The sequence below is a fragment of the Anabrus simplex genome, chromosome 5, assembly GCF_040414725.1.
Source record: "Anabrus simplex isolate iqAnaSimp1 chromosome 5, ASM4041472v1, whole genome shotgun sequence".
In the NCBI taxonomy this organism is placed as follows: Eukaryota; Metazoa; Arthropoda; class Insecta; order Orthoptera; family Tettigoniidae; genus Anabrus; species Anabrus simplex.
In genome coordinates, this window is record NC_090269.1 from 140275019 (window position 1) to 140288893 (window position 13875).

The 13875-nt window shown below is 39.5% G+C and overlaps 1 protein-coding gene and 1 long non-coding RNA gene across 2 annotated transcripts in view; one reads left to right on the forward strand and one right to left on the reverse strand.

Moving 5' to 3' along the window:
* Positions 1–13489, reverse strand: part of LOC136874406 (ankyrin-3-like) — a 78809-nt gene extending 65320 nt beyond the window's left edge. The window contains exon 1 of the mRNA XM_067148039.2: positions 13418–13489. The gene's annotated coding sequence lies outside the window, so the exon portion shown is untranslated. The remainder of the gene's footprint in view (positions 1–13417) is intronic.
* Positions 7801–9358, forward strand: LOC137500977 (uncharacterized). Its single transcript, XR_011018303.1, has 3 exons — positions 7801–8135; positions 8451–8609; positions 8897–9358. It is a non-coding gene; the product is annotated as an uncharacterized lncRNA (long non-coding RNA).
* Positions 13490–13875: the final 386 nt, after the last annotated feature.

Genomic DNA, 13875 nt, shown 5'->3' on the forward strand with positions numbered 1-13875 from the left:
GAGGGGCGCGCAAACTTTATAAAATGTTATGACGAGATATGACATCGTAATTATATGGCGAGTTGCTATTGGTTTGCACGTACAGGATATAAACTGGACATGAATGATGTAATAATGTAATGTAATGTAATGTAATGTAATGTAATAATGTAATAATAATCACAGGATTTAAAATTGTGAGAACACAATTGCGTAGGCATTTGTGAAGAAACCAGAGTCCGCGGATATAGAATTTGTTGTCCTTTAAGATTTCATTAAATCATTTAAATTTATTTAATTGTTAAATTCAGTGAAACCGCATTTTGAAATAACTTTAAATCAAGCGAATAACTTGGAGATGCATTCTGGAAATCTTAGTTTGTTTTCTGGGGAATGTGTAAATGTTAACGTAACTATTAAGGGGACATATCCGAAGGTAATGGATTTTACTGCCACAAAGTATTGTGAGCATTGCTATTGTTGTATTATTTAACTTTGATTGATTGAGCAGTGAATGTGCTGGGGATAGTAAAGTGGGAACTTTCGTCATCAACCGATGTATCTTAATTGTGTTTAGCCTTCAGCTTAGAAACTTGGATGGTCAGGGGGTCATCAACCTCAGTGACTTAGATTAGGGCCATATGCCACTGTAGCATCATTTTCCTTGCGGTCATCATCCACAATGACTTTAAAGTAATTTAGAAGTTTAGATGTCGGTCCATGACATAGACGCAGGTCACATCGATTCAATTAAGGGTCCATGTCGTATAACCACTGTGTGGCACACACCGATTGGTCTACCTTAATTATACCCAGAGTCCAGAGTTCGTGTTACTAGGGCTGGACCATAACGAATCACTATGATGGTACATGTGGTTTCACATGGAAGCCGAATTTAAGGATATCCAGACTTTCCTTTCTTTAATAAAAATGAGACAATGGTTTCTAGTAAGAATGCCCACCAGGCAGTTACGTCAAGGCTCACACCAGTGTTCTGACCTTCTATGTAATAAAAATGATTGTGGTGTCCAGTGGACACGATTAATTTCAATGATACCGTTGACAAATCAGAATGCATCAGAATTTCATGAATAAATAGGAATGTTTTAAACAGACCTTTCATTCAAGTAGATAGATTAGAATTACTGAACCCTACCTTACCTCAGCAAGTGACGAAGAACCCGATACGACCCAAGAGACAGATCTCATGAACTTTGCTGATAGGTAAGAAAGGTAGATATCCTTCAATATGGACCAAAAGGGTTCAGTATATACCTTCATATATATATATACATTGCTCCAGACCATCTTGCTTGTATATATATATATATATATATATATATATATATATATATATATATAGATAGATAGATAGATGTCCTTTCCCAGCTTCCATTGGAACAACATTTCGGAGACAGACTAAACCTGGAGTGACTGGCTGATTGTTTATTTCAGGATGATATACATATACCTGTAAGCCTCCACTTACTGTATATAATCCACTCTGAATAAGTGGCTAGATTGCATACTGTACATCGCAGAGCAGAATAAAATGACCAAATGTTAGAAAGTATAATAGACTCTACTAAGTTCTCACAACCACCTTAAGGAATAGTTTTGAAGGGTAATAGCACCATACATAACGAGAGATAGACTGAAGTCACACATAACTGAGGAAATAAGTCAGTATTAAGCCCCACCTTCAACAGAGAACATTGATGTAATGCAAGGTACCAGTACACGACAAGGGCAATGTAAACTATAATAAAAGCCATGTTTACACTTCAGACTATTCCAAGATATAATTGTTTAATTATAATATCAAGTATGGCCGTGACTATACCAGAATTTAGAGGCAAATGCGCTCTCAGGTCTTATATACGAAGTAGTTATCACAAACTGTCCAAAATTCTTCGATTTCCTTCTTGGACAGCAACAATTGTTGAAAGCAATACATCCAAGTCAGAAATAATACTGCACAGTGTTTTTGTAGTATCACTGTATGAAAATTATGAACATTAATGATAAATGTGCTCGAATATACGCACCTCCCTAACGAGATTACATAATCTCGTAGTACTGATATTTACGTCGAGTGCTGAGCCCGAAAACTGGCTGCAACCTCAATTGCTTTTTGTAGGCACTTCACTTGACCACTTTCAGGAATATGTTGTGCCTTCTGTGTCTGAAATGCTGATTATTCTACATTCATATCACAGTAACAATTCATTACAATAATATACCAATACACTCAACAAAGAAAATATATTAATTTATCACAATTCTCAATATTTTATGTTAGATGTTTCAATTATTTGTTCACCCGACAAAATCAAAACCGCGACCCGATTGAAGTAAGACAGAAAGTGGAGACTGTTACGAAGGCAGCTTAAATGCCTGCACACAGTAGCCGATGTCATACAGTTATGTCTCTTGCTGCTGATGTTGGCTACTTGAGAACTAAACAACAATCATCAGAACTACATGCCATTTTACATTTTATCACGCAGGTACATACAGATGTTTGGAATACAATAATGAATGTATGTGTAACAACGAATACAATTAGGGCAACTTTGAATTTCACCTATGAAAATTTAAATCAAGACTTCTATTCAACTTCAGTTAAAGTCTAAATACTAACATAGTCAAATCTCGAAAGTCCGAAATTTCCATAAATCCGAGATGAAAAATGTGAATGCTGACATGGCGGGACCACGCAGTTGGTCTGCCACTGCAAAGCAGAGTGTTGGAGGGGCGTATCAATCCAATTGATGAGCCCAAATGGCACGTCTGGCGAAACTCTGCAAACCCACACGGTCTAACCACCCAAAAGCTGGTTTTATTCCCGAGTTTTTAAGATCTACGACCGCGAAGGCCATTTTTGGAATTGTATCTCCACGGGAGTACATAGTTTTGAACGGAGAATTCACTTCTCCTTTAGCAGGTTAACACTCATTATTGGCTAACATGGCCGGCCATGCAGTTTTTTCACATCCTTCGCCGTCCAACGATTTGCCTACACCATAACTCAGGCACGCAGGGCATTCACTATTAAAATGCGTTTTGACTACATGGACAGAAAAAATCCGAGAGGTGTCACCTCAGGTCGAGCCCATCATCAGCAATACCGTATTTCCTCAGACTCCCGTAAAATCAATCTCCGTCATGTATCGTTATTCATCCTATCGTCCAGTCACCATACAGCAACGGCCACCACAACCACCACCATCGTCGCCACTGACTTCAGTCAAACAGCCGCTGCAGCTTACCACTCGGCTGTTATGTCCAGTTTCGCAGCTACTGAGTACCAGGTCAGATGATACCAGCTCCGCTGGAGGACAACACTAGATTTCACTTGCAGTTTAAGAGGTTTCCTCCACAGTCTGATCCGGAAGAAGAGCAAGCTCCACGTCGCCTTGCTTTGGACCCGGAACCTGTACCATCGACAGACATTACAAGTGCGCCGCCGCCGTCCACGGACACAATCAATCAGCCCATTTCTGCCAATTCTCCACCCACCACCACTACCCTCTCTCAACTCGGACTTTCATCCATATCCGGCACAGTCATTCCCGTTTGCTCCAACCTACCCCGTCAGGAACGTATTCATTTCTACTCCCCAACCCTGCCCCCGAGTTCCAATCTCACCAGGCCATTTTCTCCACCCATCTCAGATTTAATATGCGCCGTGAGGATATAGCGGACATCCGACGAACGACAACTAGGGTCATCGTTCAAGTTAATGAGGACACCGTGGCCGCTCAACTCACTGCAATAGGAGCTCACCAGCTTGGTTCAAGTACCCCTTTTCAACCACTCCCAATTCAACCCACCAAAACTTCCCATTTCCCGCAACGTTACCGCCTTCTCAGCTGTGTAATACGAGGTGTTGACCCCCTATATTACAGAAGAAAGAATAATTTCCTAACTCCACGCGAAAAGCATCCCAGTTGAGAAGGCATTCATAATTAAGAACTCCACGGGCCCCACCTATATGGTGAAAATTCTTCTGGCATCGCCCGAAGATGTCGACCGTGTATTGGGCAGCGGAGTCTCCATCCATAGACACCACCATAAAGTGGAACCATCTCGCGCACCACCTCCACAAGCCATCCGGCGTGAGCGCTGTCTCATCTCCAATAATCATACCACAATTCAGTGCACCGCCAAGACTCCTAAATGTGGACATTGCAATCAAAATAATTTTACACCCAGGTGTCCCAGCGCACATCAACCCCCGCCATGCCATATCTGTGGATGTAACCACGCAGTGTATTCTCGGCACTGCCGTCGTCGCCCTGCACCTCTTCAAAACCAACCAAAACTCATAGCCCCTATCAGAATCATCGATCCACCTACATCACCTAACCGTTCCCTTTTTCAAACACCTACCGCCGAATATCTCATTCGTTTTGTCACCATTTCATTACTAAATATCCACCCCTACAACAGACCCTTGGTTCTCACTGACTTACAAGCCGCAGCAAATCATTCAATCTTCATTTTAACCACAGATACCGGCCTAAATTCGCAATTCAACTTTACACCATTAGAAACTCTTTTCTAAACACATTCCCAACCCCCTCAGCTCAAGCAACCACATCACAGAATCGCGTCTTCTCCAGTATTTGTAATAACCGAATAGACTTTCATCCTGAGTACACCAGGGATATTATGTCTCTCTTCACAGATGTGCCCCCTGTCAAGTACTGTCAAAGTGTAGAATGTACTTGTATATCAATGTATATGTAAAACAAACAAACAAACAAACAAACAAACAAGCAAACAAACAAAAAGACAAAACTTTTTGTAAATACTACTGAAAAAAAGAAAGGTACAAACCCCTTAGCTAAGAAAACAAACCCCCTCCCATCTCCTCCTTCTTCACTTTCTTTACCCCCCCCCCCCTTCTTCCTCCACCGCATCTCCCCAACTCGCCCACATCTCTTGGCCAGGCATAACACTCTCGGTGGCCCTTCAGGGTGGGGAATGATAAACCTTTGTCAATCACTTCTTTGGGGGGAGGGGGGGGCGGTCGGTAGATGCAGATTGGATTTCGGCCTACAAGTGGCCACGGTTGGTCCGTGGTCCAACAGCTCGGCCTCTGACCGGCCAACCGAGCTCTACCGTGGCTCTACGCCTCTGGATTCGGGAGAGGGGACAGGGCTGGTCTTCACGGCTGGCCCCAAACATCGGCTGTCCTGAGAATGGCTTTCCGTGGTTTTCCATTCTCCTGCACTAAGGCAAATGCCGGGACAGTTCCTAGTTTAGGCCACGGCCGCCAGACCCCTCGCCGACTCCGAGCATCTCCATCACCGCAACAAATCTCTCGGCCTGAGAGACAGCCTCACCGTCTATGAGGCCCGCCTCCCCCTTCAGGGGAGGAATGAAAACATTTTAGTAGTAGTAGTGTTAGTTCTTTTGTCGTAAAAAGGACAAGAATGAAATAACTTCGAAATAAATACGCTTCGATTCACAGTTGGCCTTCAAGGTGAGAATGAAAACAAAAAAATGTGTCTGCCTCTGCTAACCAGAGTCTTGGAGGGGCGTGCCAATGCAACTGATGAGTGCAAACGCACACAACCCAATCACCCAACAGCTGGTTCTGTTCCCTAGACTTTAAGATCTGTGGCCGTGAAAGCTATTTTTGGAATTGAAAAATGTGAATTAATAAAAATAATATGTCGTCACTTTTCAGTTTTAAAGCTGAACACAGCACACGGGGGACTGACCTTGAACACAGTCTGTCAGCCTCAACTCCTCGCTATGCGTTATGTCGAACAGGTGGAGGCGATGCCGACGGACAACCTGTTGTTCTGACGGTGGTGTGACATTGCTGTTCCCCTCAAAAGGTGCAGTTCGTTAAAACAGAAGCCACTTTTTAAAAGGTAATGACATGTTTTTGTTTTCATCACTACTGTAATAGGCCCTACAAAGACACTCGACAATTTCTTTTAGAATAAGGTAGAGTCTGTACGTTTCGTTTTCGTAACTGTTGTTCTGTAATATTTAACATAAGTAAATGTTTTTTTCTCACAGCCTGTTTCGTGTAGTTCTGTAAGTCTGAGGTTTTCTATCGTACCATGCAGGTGCTACAGGTGCACTGCTCCGGGCTCCGTCAAGTCAGGGATGTTCCGTGGTTCTGTAAGTAATTACTTGTAATTTAATTACGCTTAATTTTGTTGCAATTAACAGTGAGATAATTAAAACAACGGTTCTACGACTCCAGAAGTCATAAGTCTATTGTCAGTACAGAATGAGAAGGCAAGACAGATTATCGTTGATGAAGTCGCTGATATCCTTACGATATGAAATCAAGAAAGAATATCACTGCAAATCTCAAGTTAAATCAATGTTATTACTGTTGAATAAACAATTGGTTTTCCTGATATCAAGAGCATTTGGAATATAAGTTTAGTTAAATTTTAGACTTTATTTTCATTAACTGAATCTGTCTGTTTAAAATTGGTTTACGTTAATTACTCTACGTACCGTCTACTAGTAGTATCGTTAGATGCTATTTAGCTATTTTGTTTTATGAAAAATTCAATTAATTTATCCATGAAAGAAAAATTTACATTTTATTTTCGAAAGTAAATTACAATGTTAGATTAGTAAGACCTTAACTTTGACTCAGCCTACACCCAAAGAATGAGCACCAAATGGGGGCAAAGGTGACCGAGCATACAGCTAACCGTTCTACCCCTCCACGTGCCGAGGTTACGGATAGTGAAAGCCTTTACCTTCCACCCACCGAGGGCCTTCATGGCCTGTACGGAGATGAATTTGCTTTTTGCTTTGCTAAAACCTTAAGTCCTATACAACACTTGTTCTAATAGTCTACTGTTGATCTTATTGTAACAATAAATGAGTGCTTAACCTTTTAGAAAAATAAAAAGCTAAATCAGATACTAGTATAATAATAATAATAATAATAATAATAATAATAATAATAATAATAATAATGCTGTGAGCTTGCATCCGGGAGATAGTAGGTTCGAATCCCACTATCGGCAGCCCTGAAAATGGTTTTCCGTGGTTTCCCATTTTCACACCAGGCAAATGCTGGGGCTGTACCTTAATTAAGGCCACGGCCGCTTCCTTCCAACTCCTAGGCCTTTCCTATCCCATCGTCGCCATAAGACCTATCTGTGTCGGTGCGACGTAAAGCCCCTAGCAAATAAAAATAAAAAATAATAATAATAATAATAATAATAATAATAATAATAATAATAATAATAACAATATGCGTTTATATGTTAGGTTTAAAACACCTGAATTCACGTTTGGCAGTCGCAGTTAGGGACAGCATTTGGACCTTGGAGAACTAGGTTCGAGAACTCGAATTACCGAGAACGAACATCATTACGTTTTTACACACCAGCCAAATCAATCATCAACATTTAGGGCTAAGGCCCAGGTGCCAGAATCCCTATCAATTAATTGTTTACGAGCTTTTTCTTAAACGTTATCGAACATTCCTTGATAATCTATTCCAATCCCTTACCCCTCCCATCTCTGTGAAAGTCAAATCAAGGTTGTGTATTGTAATAATGATCACGGGACCTCGAGTTTCGTGTGATACCATGACCTTACTTCAAAACTCGCACATGCATCACAGAGATTCGAATATTGGCCACTTTGGTTTCCCCTGTAAGCCATTCACCGAGGGATTGCCAAGTCATAAGTTAACACAAGTTTCACTCTAGGAGAGATGAAGTGTAGCTCATAGATTACTGTAAGGCCAGAGACTAGATCGTACTGGAACCAGTAGTTCAACATGAGTGGACACATCCAAGAAGTGAAGTCTCAGGGGGCTGTCACACAGGCTCGATCGAACGACTGCGATCAACCGACTAAGAAAACAAACCTACAGAGGGCAGTGGCACCAGTCACACAGCATCGATCGTCAGCGATCAACTACGAGCGATGAAGATCGACTGGTTTGTGAAAACAAACGTGTCCGTTTTTCAGTCGCAGTCGTTCGATGATGGCGGACGCAACATTGTCATCTGTTGATGAAATCGAAACATTAATTTGCTTAGTGTATGAAAACAAAGTGGTGTATAATCCTAGACTCCCTGGATATAGTAATAGGGAGACCGTGAATTTTGTATGGCATTCTATAGCGTCGAGAACTGGGACAAAAACTGGTAAGTACTTATTATATTTTTACGATTATGTTATGAATAGTGTTATCTTAGATTATTTATTGATAAAATATATTATACGGAATAGATTGGTAAAAAAAGTTATACTAGGAGAATTAGTAATTATCATTCTTGTAACTTAATTGAAGAAATGTTTGGAAAACATAAGCAATGCTTTCCTAACCTCCATCTCGTACCGGTACCTAATGAAATGAATAGGCCTACCATTGTTCGCTTTAATGACAAATAAGTGTAGGCCTATGCCATAAGTAGGCCTACTACATGTATATGTCACAATATTCTGATTCATTGTTTCAGGAAAAAGTTGTGCCAAAACAAGGCAAATTCTGAAGGCTGGATATCGAACTTGGAGAGATAACATCCTCCCTCTCCTCCCAGGTTCTGCTGTACAGAAAACATAACATGGGTCTACTTCAATGCTCTCAACTTTCTGGAACTCTTCATTGCTGGAAAAAGGTACAATTCTGTAATATTTATTTTTAAAAGTAGGCCTACACTACAGACCAGTGTTATAGTTGTGAAAGAGTGAGGGGAAGATTCAGTCTGTAGGCCATAAGTTCCACCCATCTGTTCATTAATTTATCAGATATAACTGAAAGTAATATAATATAATCCAACCTAACAATCATCTTACTAAAATAATTATTGAAAGTAACAATTTCTTAAGCAGAAGGCTTGTGTCCAGACTAAAATATAGCTCCAATTTAGAAGAATTGCATTAATATGTTGTTCATTTTTTTCAGTTCTGTAACAAACACATCTATGGAAGTGGCACCTGATGTGTGAGAGCCTTTTCACCAAGCTGAAATAGAGGAGGAGGAAGCAGAAATAATTTGTGTTGGAGGGGTCTTACTCCTACAGATCAGAAATTACTGAAGGGACTTCAACTTCCAGTCCAGTGGCTTCTGCTTCCACAAACAGCTCTGCCAGCAGTTAAAAATAAAAGAAACAGAAATGTGAAAGTGACAGTGACAGTGATGTGTTAAGTGAATATTTAGAAAAGATACTGAAAACTGAAAAGAAAATGTAATCAGTGTTATTTTTTAGTGTCTTTGTGATGACATGGAAAGAATGAGTGTACTAGGTCGAAGGGTTTTCAAAGTTAAAATTCAGGAACTGTTGTATACAGTGTTAGATCAAGAAAGAATCAAATAAAATTTATGTTCTTGAGAAATGTTCTACTTTTTTAATTAAATCAGTTTTTGTTATAGCCTACTTATCTATCAATATTTATTTGAATCCTCAGTGAGTTATGTGTATTAGCACCTGATGGGAAAGAACCTTAACTCCAATTTTTTAAAATTATTAGCATTATTACAACATCTTAATTTGTATATTTTATGTGGTAGAACATGTATGGTTTACAAGGAAAGGAGTATTTTGAAATACATGTAGTAAGGTCCCTTCTGTGTGTATGTAGTAAGCAGTTGTACAGCACAGGTGGTCTGAAACCAGACCGGCGTATTGATAGTTCTGTCCAAGAGCTGACTTCCTTCTTTTGGTACCTATACTGTTGATCACAACTGCAAACTCATTGCATTAGGTATGTACAGCACAGGTGGTCTGAAACCAGACCAGTGTAAAGACATGAGTAGTTTTGTCCAGGAGCTAACTGTCTTCTTACAGAATACTGTTGAACACAACTGCAAGCTCATTGCATTGGGTTTACTGCATCTATATTCAATGTTGCCTACTATACTGCCATCCTGGAAGAATACACATCCTAAATACCTATTTGAAATTATCTACCTGTTCCAATTTTGTATTCTCAACCTGACATTCAGTTCTACTACTCTTCCCTACTGCCATCACTTTAGAATTGAAACGACTAATTTTCATGTCATATTCATTGCATCCTTTTTGAAGTTGCAAGATATTAGATTGCACAGTTTCAATAGACCAAGTCGTATGCATAGGACAAAATTCTTACTAGAGTTATACCTGACAGAATCCCTCCCTGCCACCTTATACCTTTGTAACTTAGGTAGCCTTTATCTCCTCATTCCAAGTACTCTCCTGCCATTGGTACCTGTCTGCACCAGCAATCGCTACTTTCATGTCTGTTACCGTACTTATAATTTATTAATAACATATAGGCCTACAGGGGGCATCAAGGTAGACTGATTATTTTATTTCTTGTGCTGTAGATCCATATAAACAATGAAAAACAAAGATGAAAAATTCATTTGTAACTATTTTGACAGGTGTTTCTACCAAAGTTTTGTAGATTTTAATCTACAACATAAAAAAAACTGTATTTTGTGGGATGTGATATTAAGGGGATATGATGGCAGAACATGTACATATTTATAAAAAGCATATGCATATGACAGTTACATGCTTGTAATAAAAGGTTGAGTAGATTAATTACCCTGTAAGTCAATCCAAGATCTTAAAAGACCCATACACCCTACTCTGTCAAACATTAATTTATATAATTGGTATTTACAAACAGTTTTGACAGGCAATGTAAGATATAGCAAAATTAAATCATTTACCACCTGAGCAACAGGCCTAAATAACATTTTACTGTAGATGGCAATAGTATTTAGCTGTTAGAAAGGCACACTCTTCACTTCTAAAAATAGAAGGCAAGGTGCTTGTTATTAGCACCTATTATTTTTTGCAGTGTTTGGTTCTCATTTTGGGTTAAATTGAAGGCAAAGTTTTCATTTTCCTTGAACTGATTCATAAGGAAAGTATTTCAGGATGGATAGATAGGCTTGGTATTGTTCATATCAGTAAAGAAGTTACATATGAACAATACACAGAAAGGCAAAATCAACATTGAGGTAAGAAAGAGAGTCCTACCAGACCTTTGCCGAAAAAGTTGTTACTCTGTACCAAGGAGTTTACCAGTAACTTGGATGGAAGTGCAGGATTTATATTAATTGGTTTATTATTGTCAAGTGAGCAATTAGAGCAGCTTGCCAGTGCAGAGTTTGGGGGGACAGTACTTTATGCTTAGTGATGAGGGTAATAAACAAGACCTTGTGTGTAATTTACATGTAGTTGTGAAAAGTATCAGTCTATTACACTGCCAACTTATTAGAACAATATTCCAGAAGCTTTTCCTATAGTTATTAAGCTAGTGTAGAGCACTAGCCTCACCTGAACTCCTCAAGAAATGTACACATATGTGAATACACAGAACCCCAAAGAGAATTTACTTTGGAAGAGATGTCCATAGACAATCTTTCTTCACAGCCATTTGGTAAAATTAGCTGCTTTTGAAGCTGTTGTAGTCTTCAATGATATAAATTAAGACAGGATTGTCATTCTTGCAAAGTTGGATATGGACCTAGATTCTTTGAACAAAACACAGTAGGCCTACAGAAATTCAGCAACATCTTTGTCATGAAAGCAATATGATACTATTCTGAACATGGCACATTAACAAAGAAGAGGAGAGGCAACAAGAGATTTGCAGAGGATCATGAGGGAGAGAAACAGTGTAAGGAACTCCAATACTTTTATCATTTTCACAATATTCAGAGCATATGTGCATTTTTTTTCTTTCAAAATTATTTACAGGATTGTAATGAAACTTGACACATTATTTCTACATTAGGTAATGTAAATTTTGACTGGAAGCATTTCTTGATATGTCTATTGTTTTGGTAGGTGGGATCTCACCAAGTGGTATGGAAAAAAAAAGCTGTTAACCTCCATCTAATAAACACCTCAAAATATCATTTGAAAAGACAGTAATTATGCTCCAAGATCCAGCATCATTAAAACAAATAAGCATAAATGGTATTAGTCTTATATTTGAAGTATAATGAGCCACTGTTGTGAGGCTTTTGTTGGAACTTTGACCCTGTCAAGAATTCTGGCTGTAGTGCTCTATGAATGGCATCACATATAATAGGAACAAATCCACTGATGTATTGTGAGCAATCCTAAATCTGTATGAGTCACCAATGTCCAGAAACCTGTAGGCCTAAATAAATATATTTCCACTGGTCATTGTAGCACCTTCAAATTATGAATTCAAATTGATGTAGGCTACATAACCGTTTTCAGTCCTTTTTTATCAATACTTTATTAGAATCCTACAGAATGGAAGGAAATGTACCTGCCACTAATCCTTTATTTGATCTTATTTTGCCATGGACATACAGTAGTTGTTTCGGAGGTGAACATCACTTCTGACTTTAAACCTAAAAAAATCGTTGTGAAAATTGAATTTAACGATAGTGTCAGCCTTTCCTCAGAACTTATACTTTTCCTGTGATTTGTTTGCCTGATATTTATTAGTGACTACATTTTTTCCTCTAATTCCTTATACCGTAATTATTGATGAACATTCGGTACTAGTTCCTGAATTTTTCTTCGTCATTCCACAACGAAGGCACACTTTGGTGGAATTCTCCATGGCTCTTTACCTTGTCCACTGCGATCGTCTGGTTCTTTCCTTTCTCCTAATATATTCATAGGTTAGAATCATATTTCCACCCGAATTATCGCTTTCACAACACATTCTTTTTCTCCCGTGAATATGAATACGTCTGTAGCCTGTACGGTACTGGGCGGGAATATCAGCTGTTTCCGTGCAGTCGATTCCTCTCGATCGATGAGCAGTGTGACAAGGTAAATGAATTTAGTCGTTAGTACTCGATGCCAGTTGGTCGCTCTTGATCGTTCGATGCCCTGTGTGACAGCGGGCTCAGCCTAGTGGAGGACCTGTACTTTCAACCGGCAATATGACGTGTTTCATATAAACAATTTATATTTAGCACAATTATTGTACAAATGTCAGCCTGCAAAAATTAGGCCTACATTATACAGAGTCCAAGTGATTGTCACCCTACGTCTCAAATTTGCTACAATATATCTTTATTATTATTGTTATTATTATAATTAATGAACATTATAATAATAATAAATGTATTTTTTCTGCAAGTGGAGGTACATACTTGCCACCGTCACTACATGGTCCTACACAGGAAACTTGCACTAGTGACTCAACGACGCACTAGCCGCTATCGTCTAGGTAAGGTGTAGCAATCGGACTGACGAGCATCCTGCTATACTGGAGCGAAACGTTGGCAATTTCACGATTGAAAAACCCTAAAGCGCTTGAATGGTTTTACTACTGCTACTAATAATAATCAACATCACGTCACTAACTCCCAGATGCTTTTTGCTTGTTGTTCTAAGGGGCCTAACATCGAAGGTCATCGGCCCCACTAACTCCCAGAGACACTAACAAATTCTTCCTGATCTTAATAATATTGGGTCCATAATCGAAATACTCTTACCTTGTTCCTGCTGTCAACAGGCCCAGAGCTGGAATGAAGTGACGCCACTAACCGCAGCAATGAATATATGAGCAGCAGTAACCAAGTACTTCCTTGTAGGATAACTTAGTGACTTGGCCATGTGACATTATTATCTTATCGCTTCTCACGCTATCTGTGTGCTGGAGCTGTGGTTTGAGAGCGAGTACAGCTCGACAACCATCCTGTAGTAACACAAATCAGAGGGAAAAATGGAAGGGTCGCAACACTTTGAAAACTGGAGGTATGAGCCAAGGAGACCACGAAGGGCGTGAAAATGAGACTCCCGAGGACTCGACACTTAAGGCGGAAACACACTGGAAACACACTACTGTGTAGAGATGAGAAGAATGCAAGAATGAGGAATGCGGCCTGCAAGCACGAACTTCCTGTTCTGCCCAGACAGATCGGTTCTTATCTGCTCTTATCTGCTACACGAA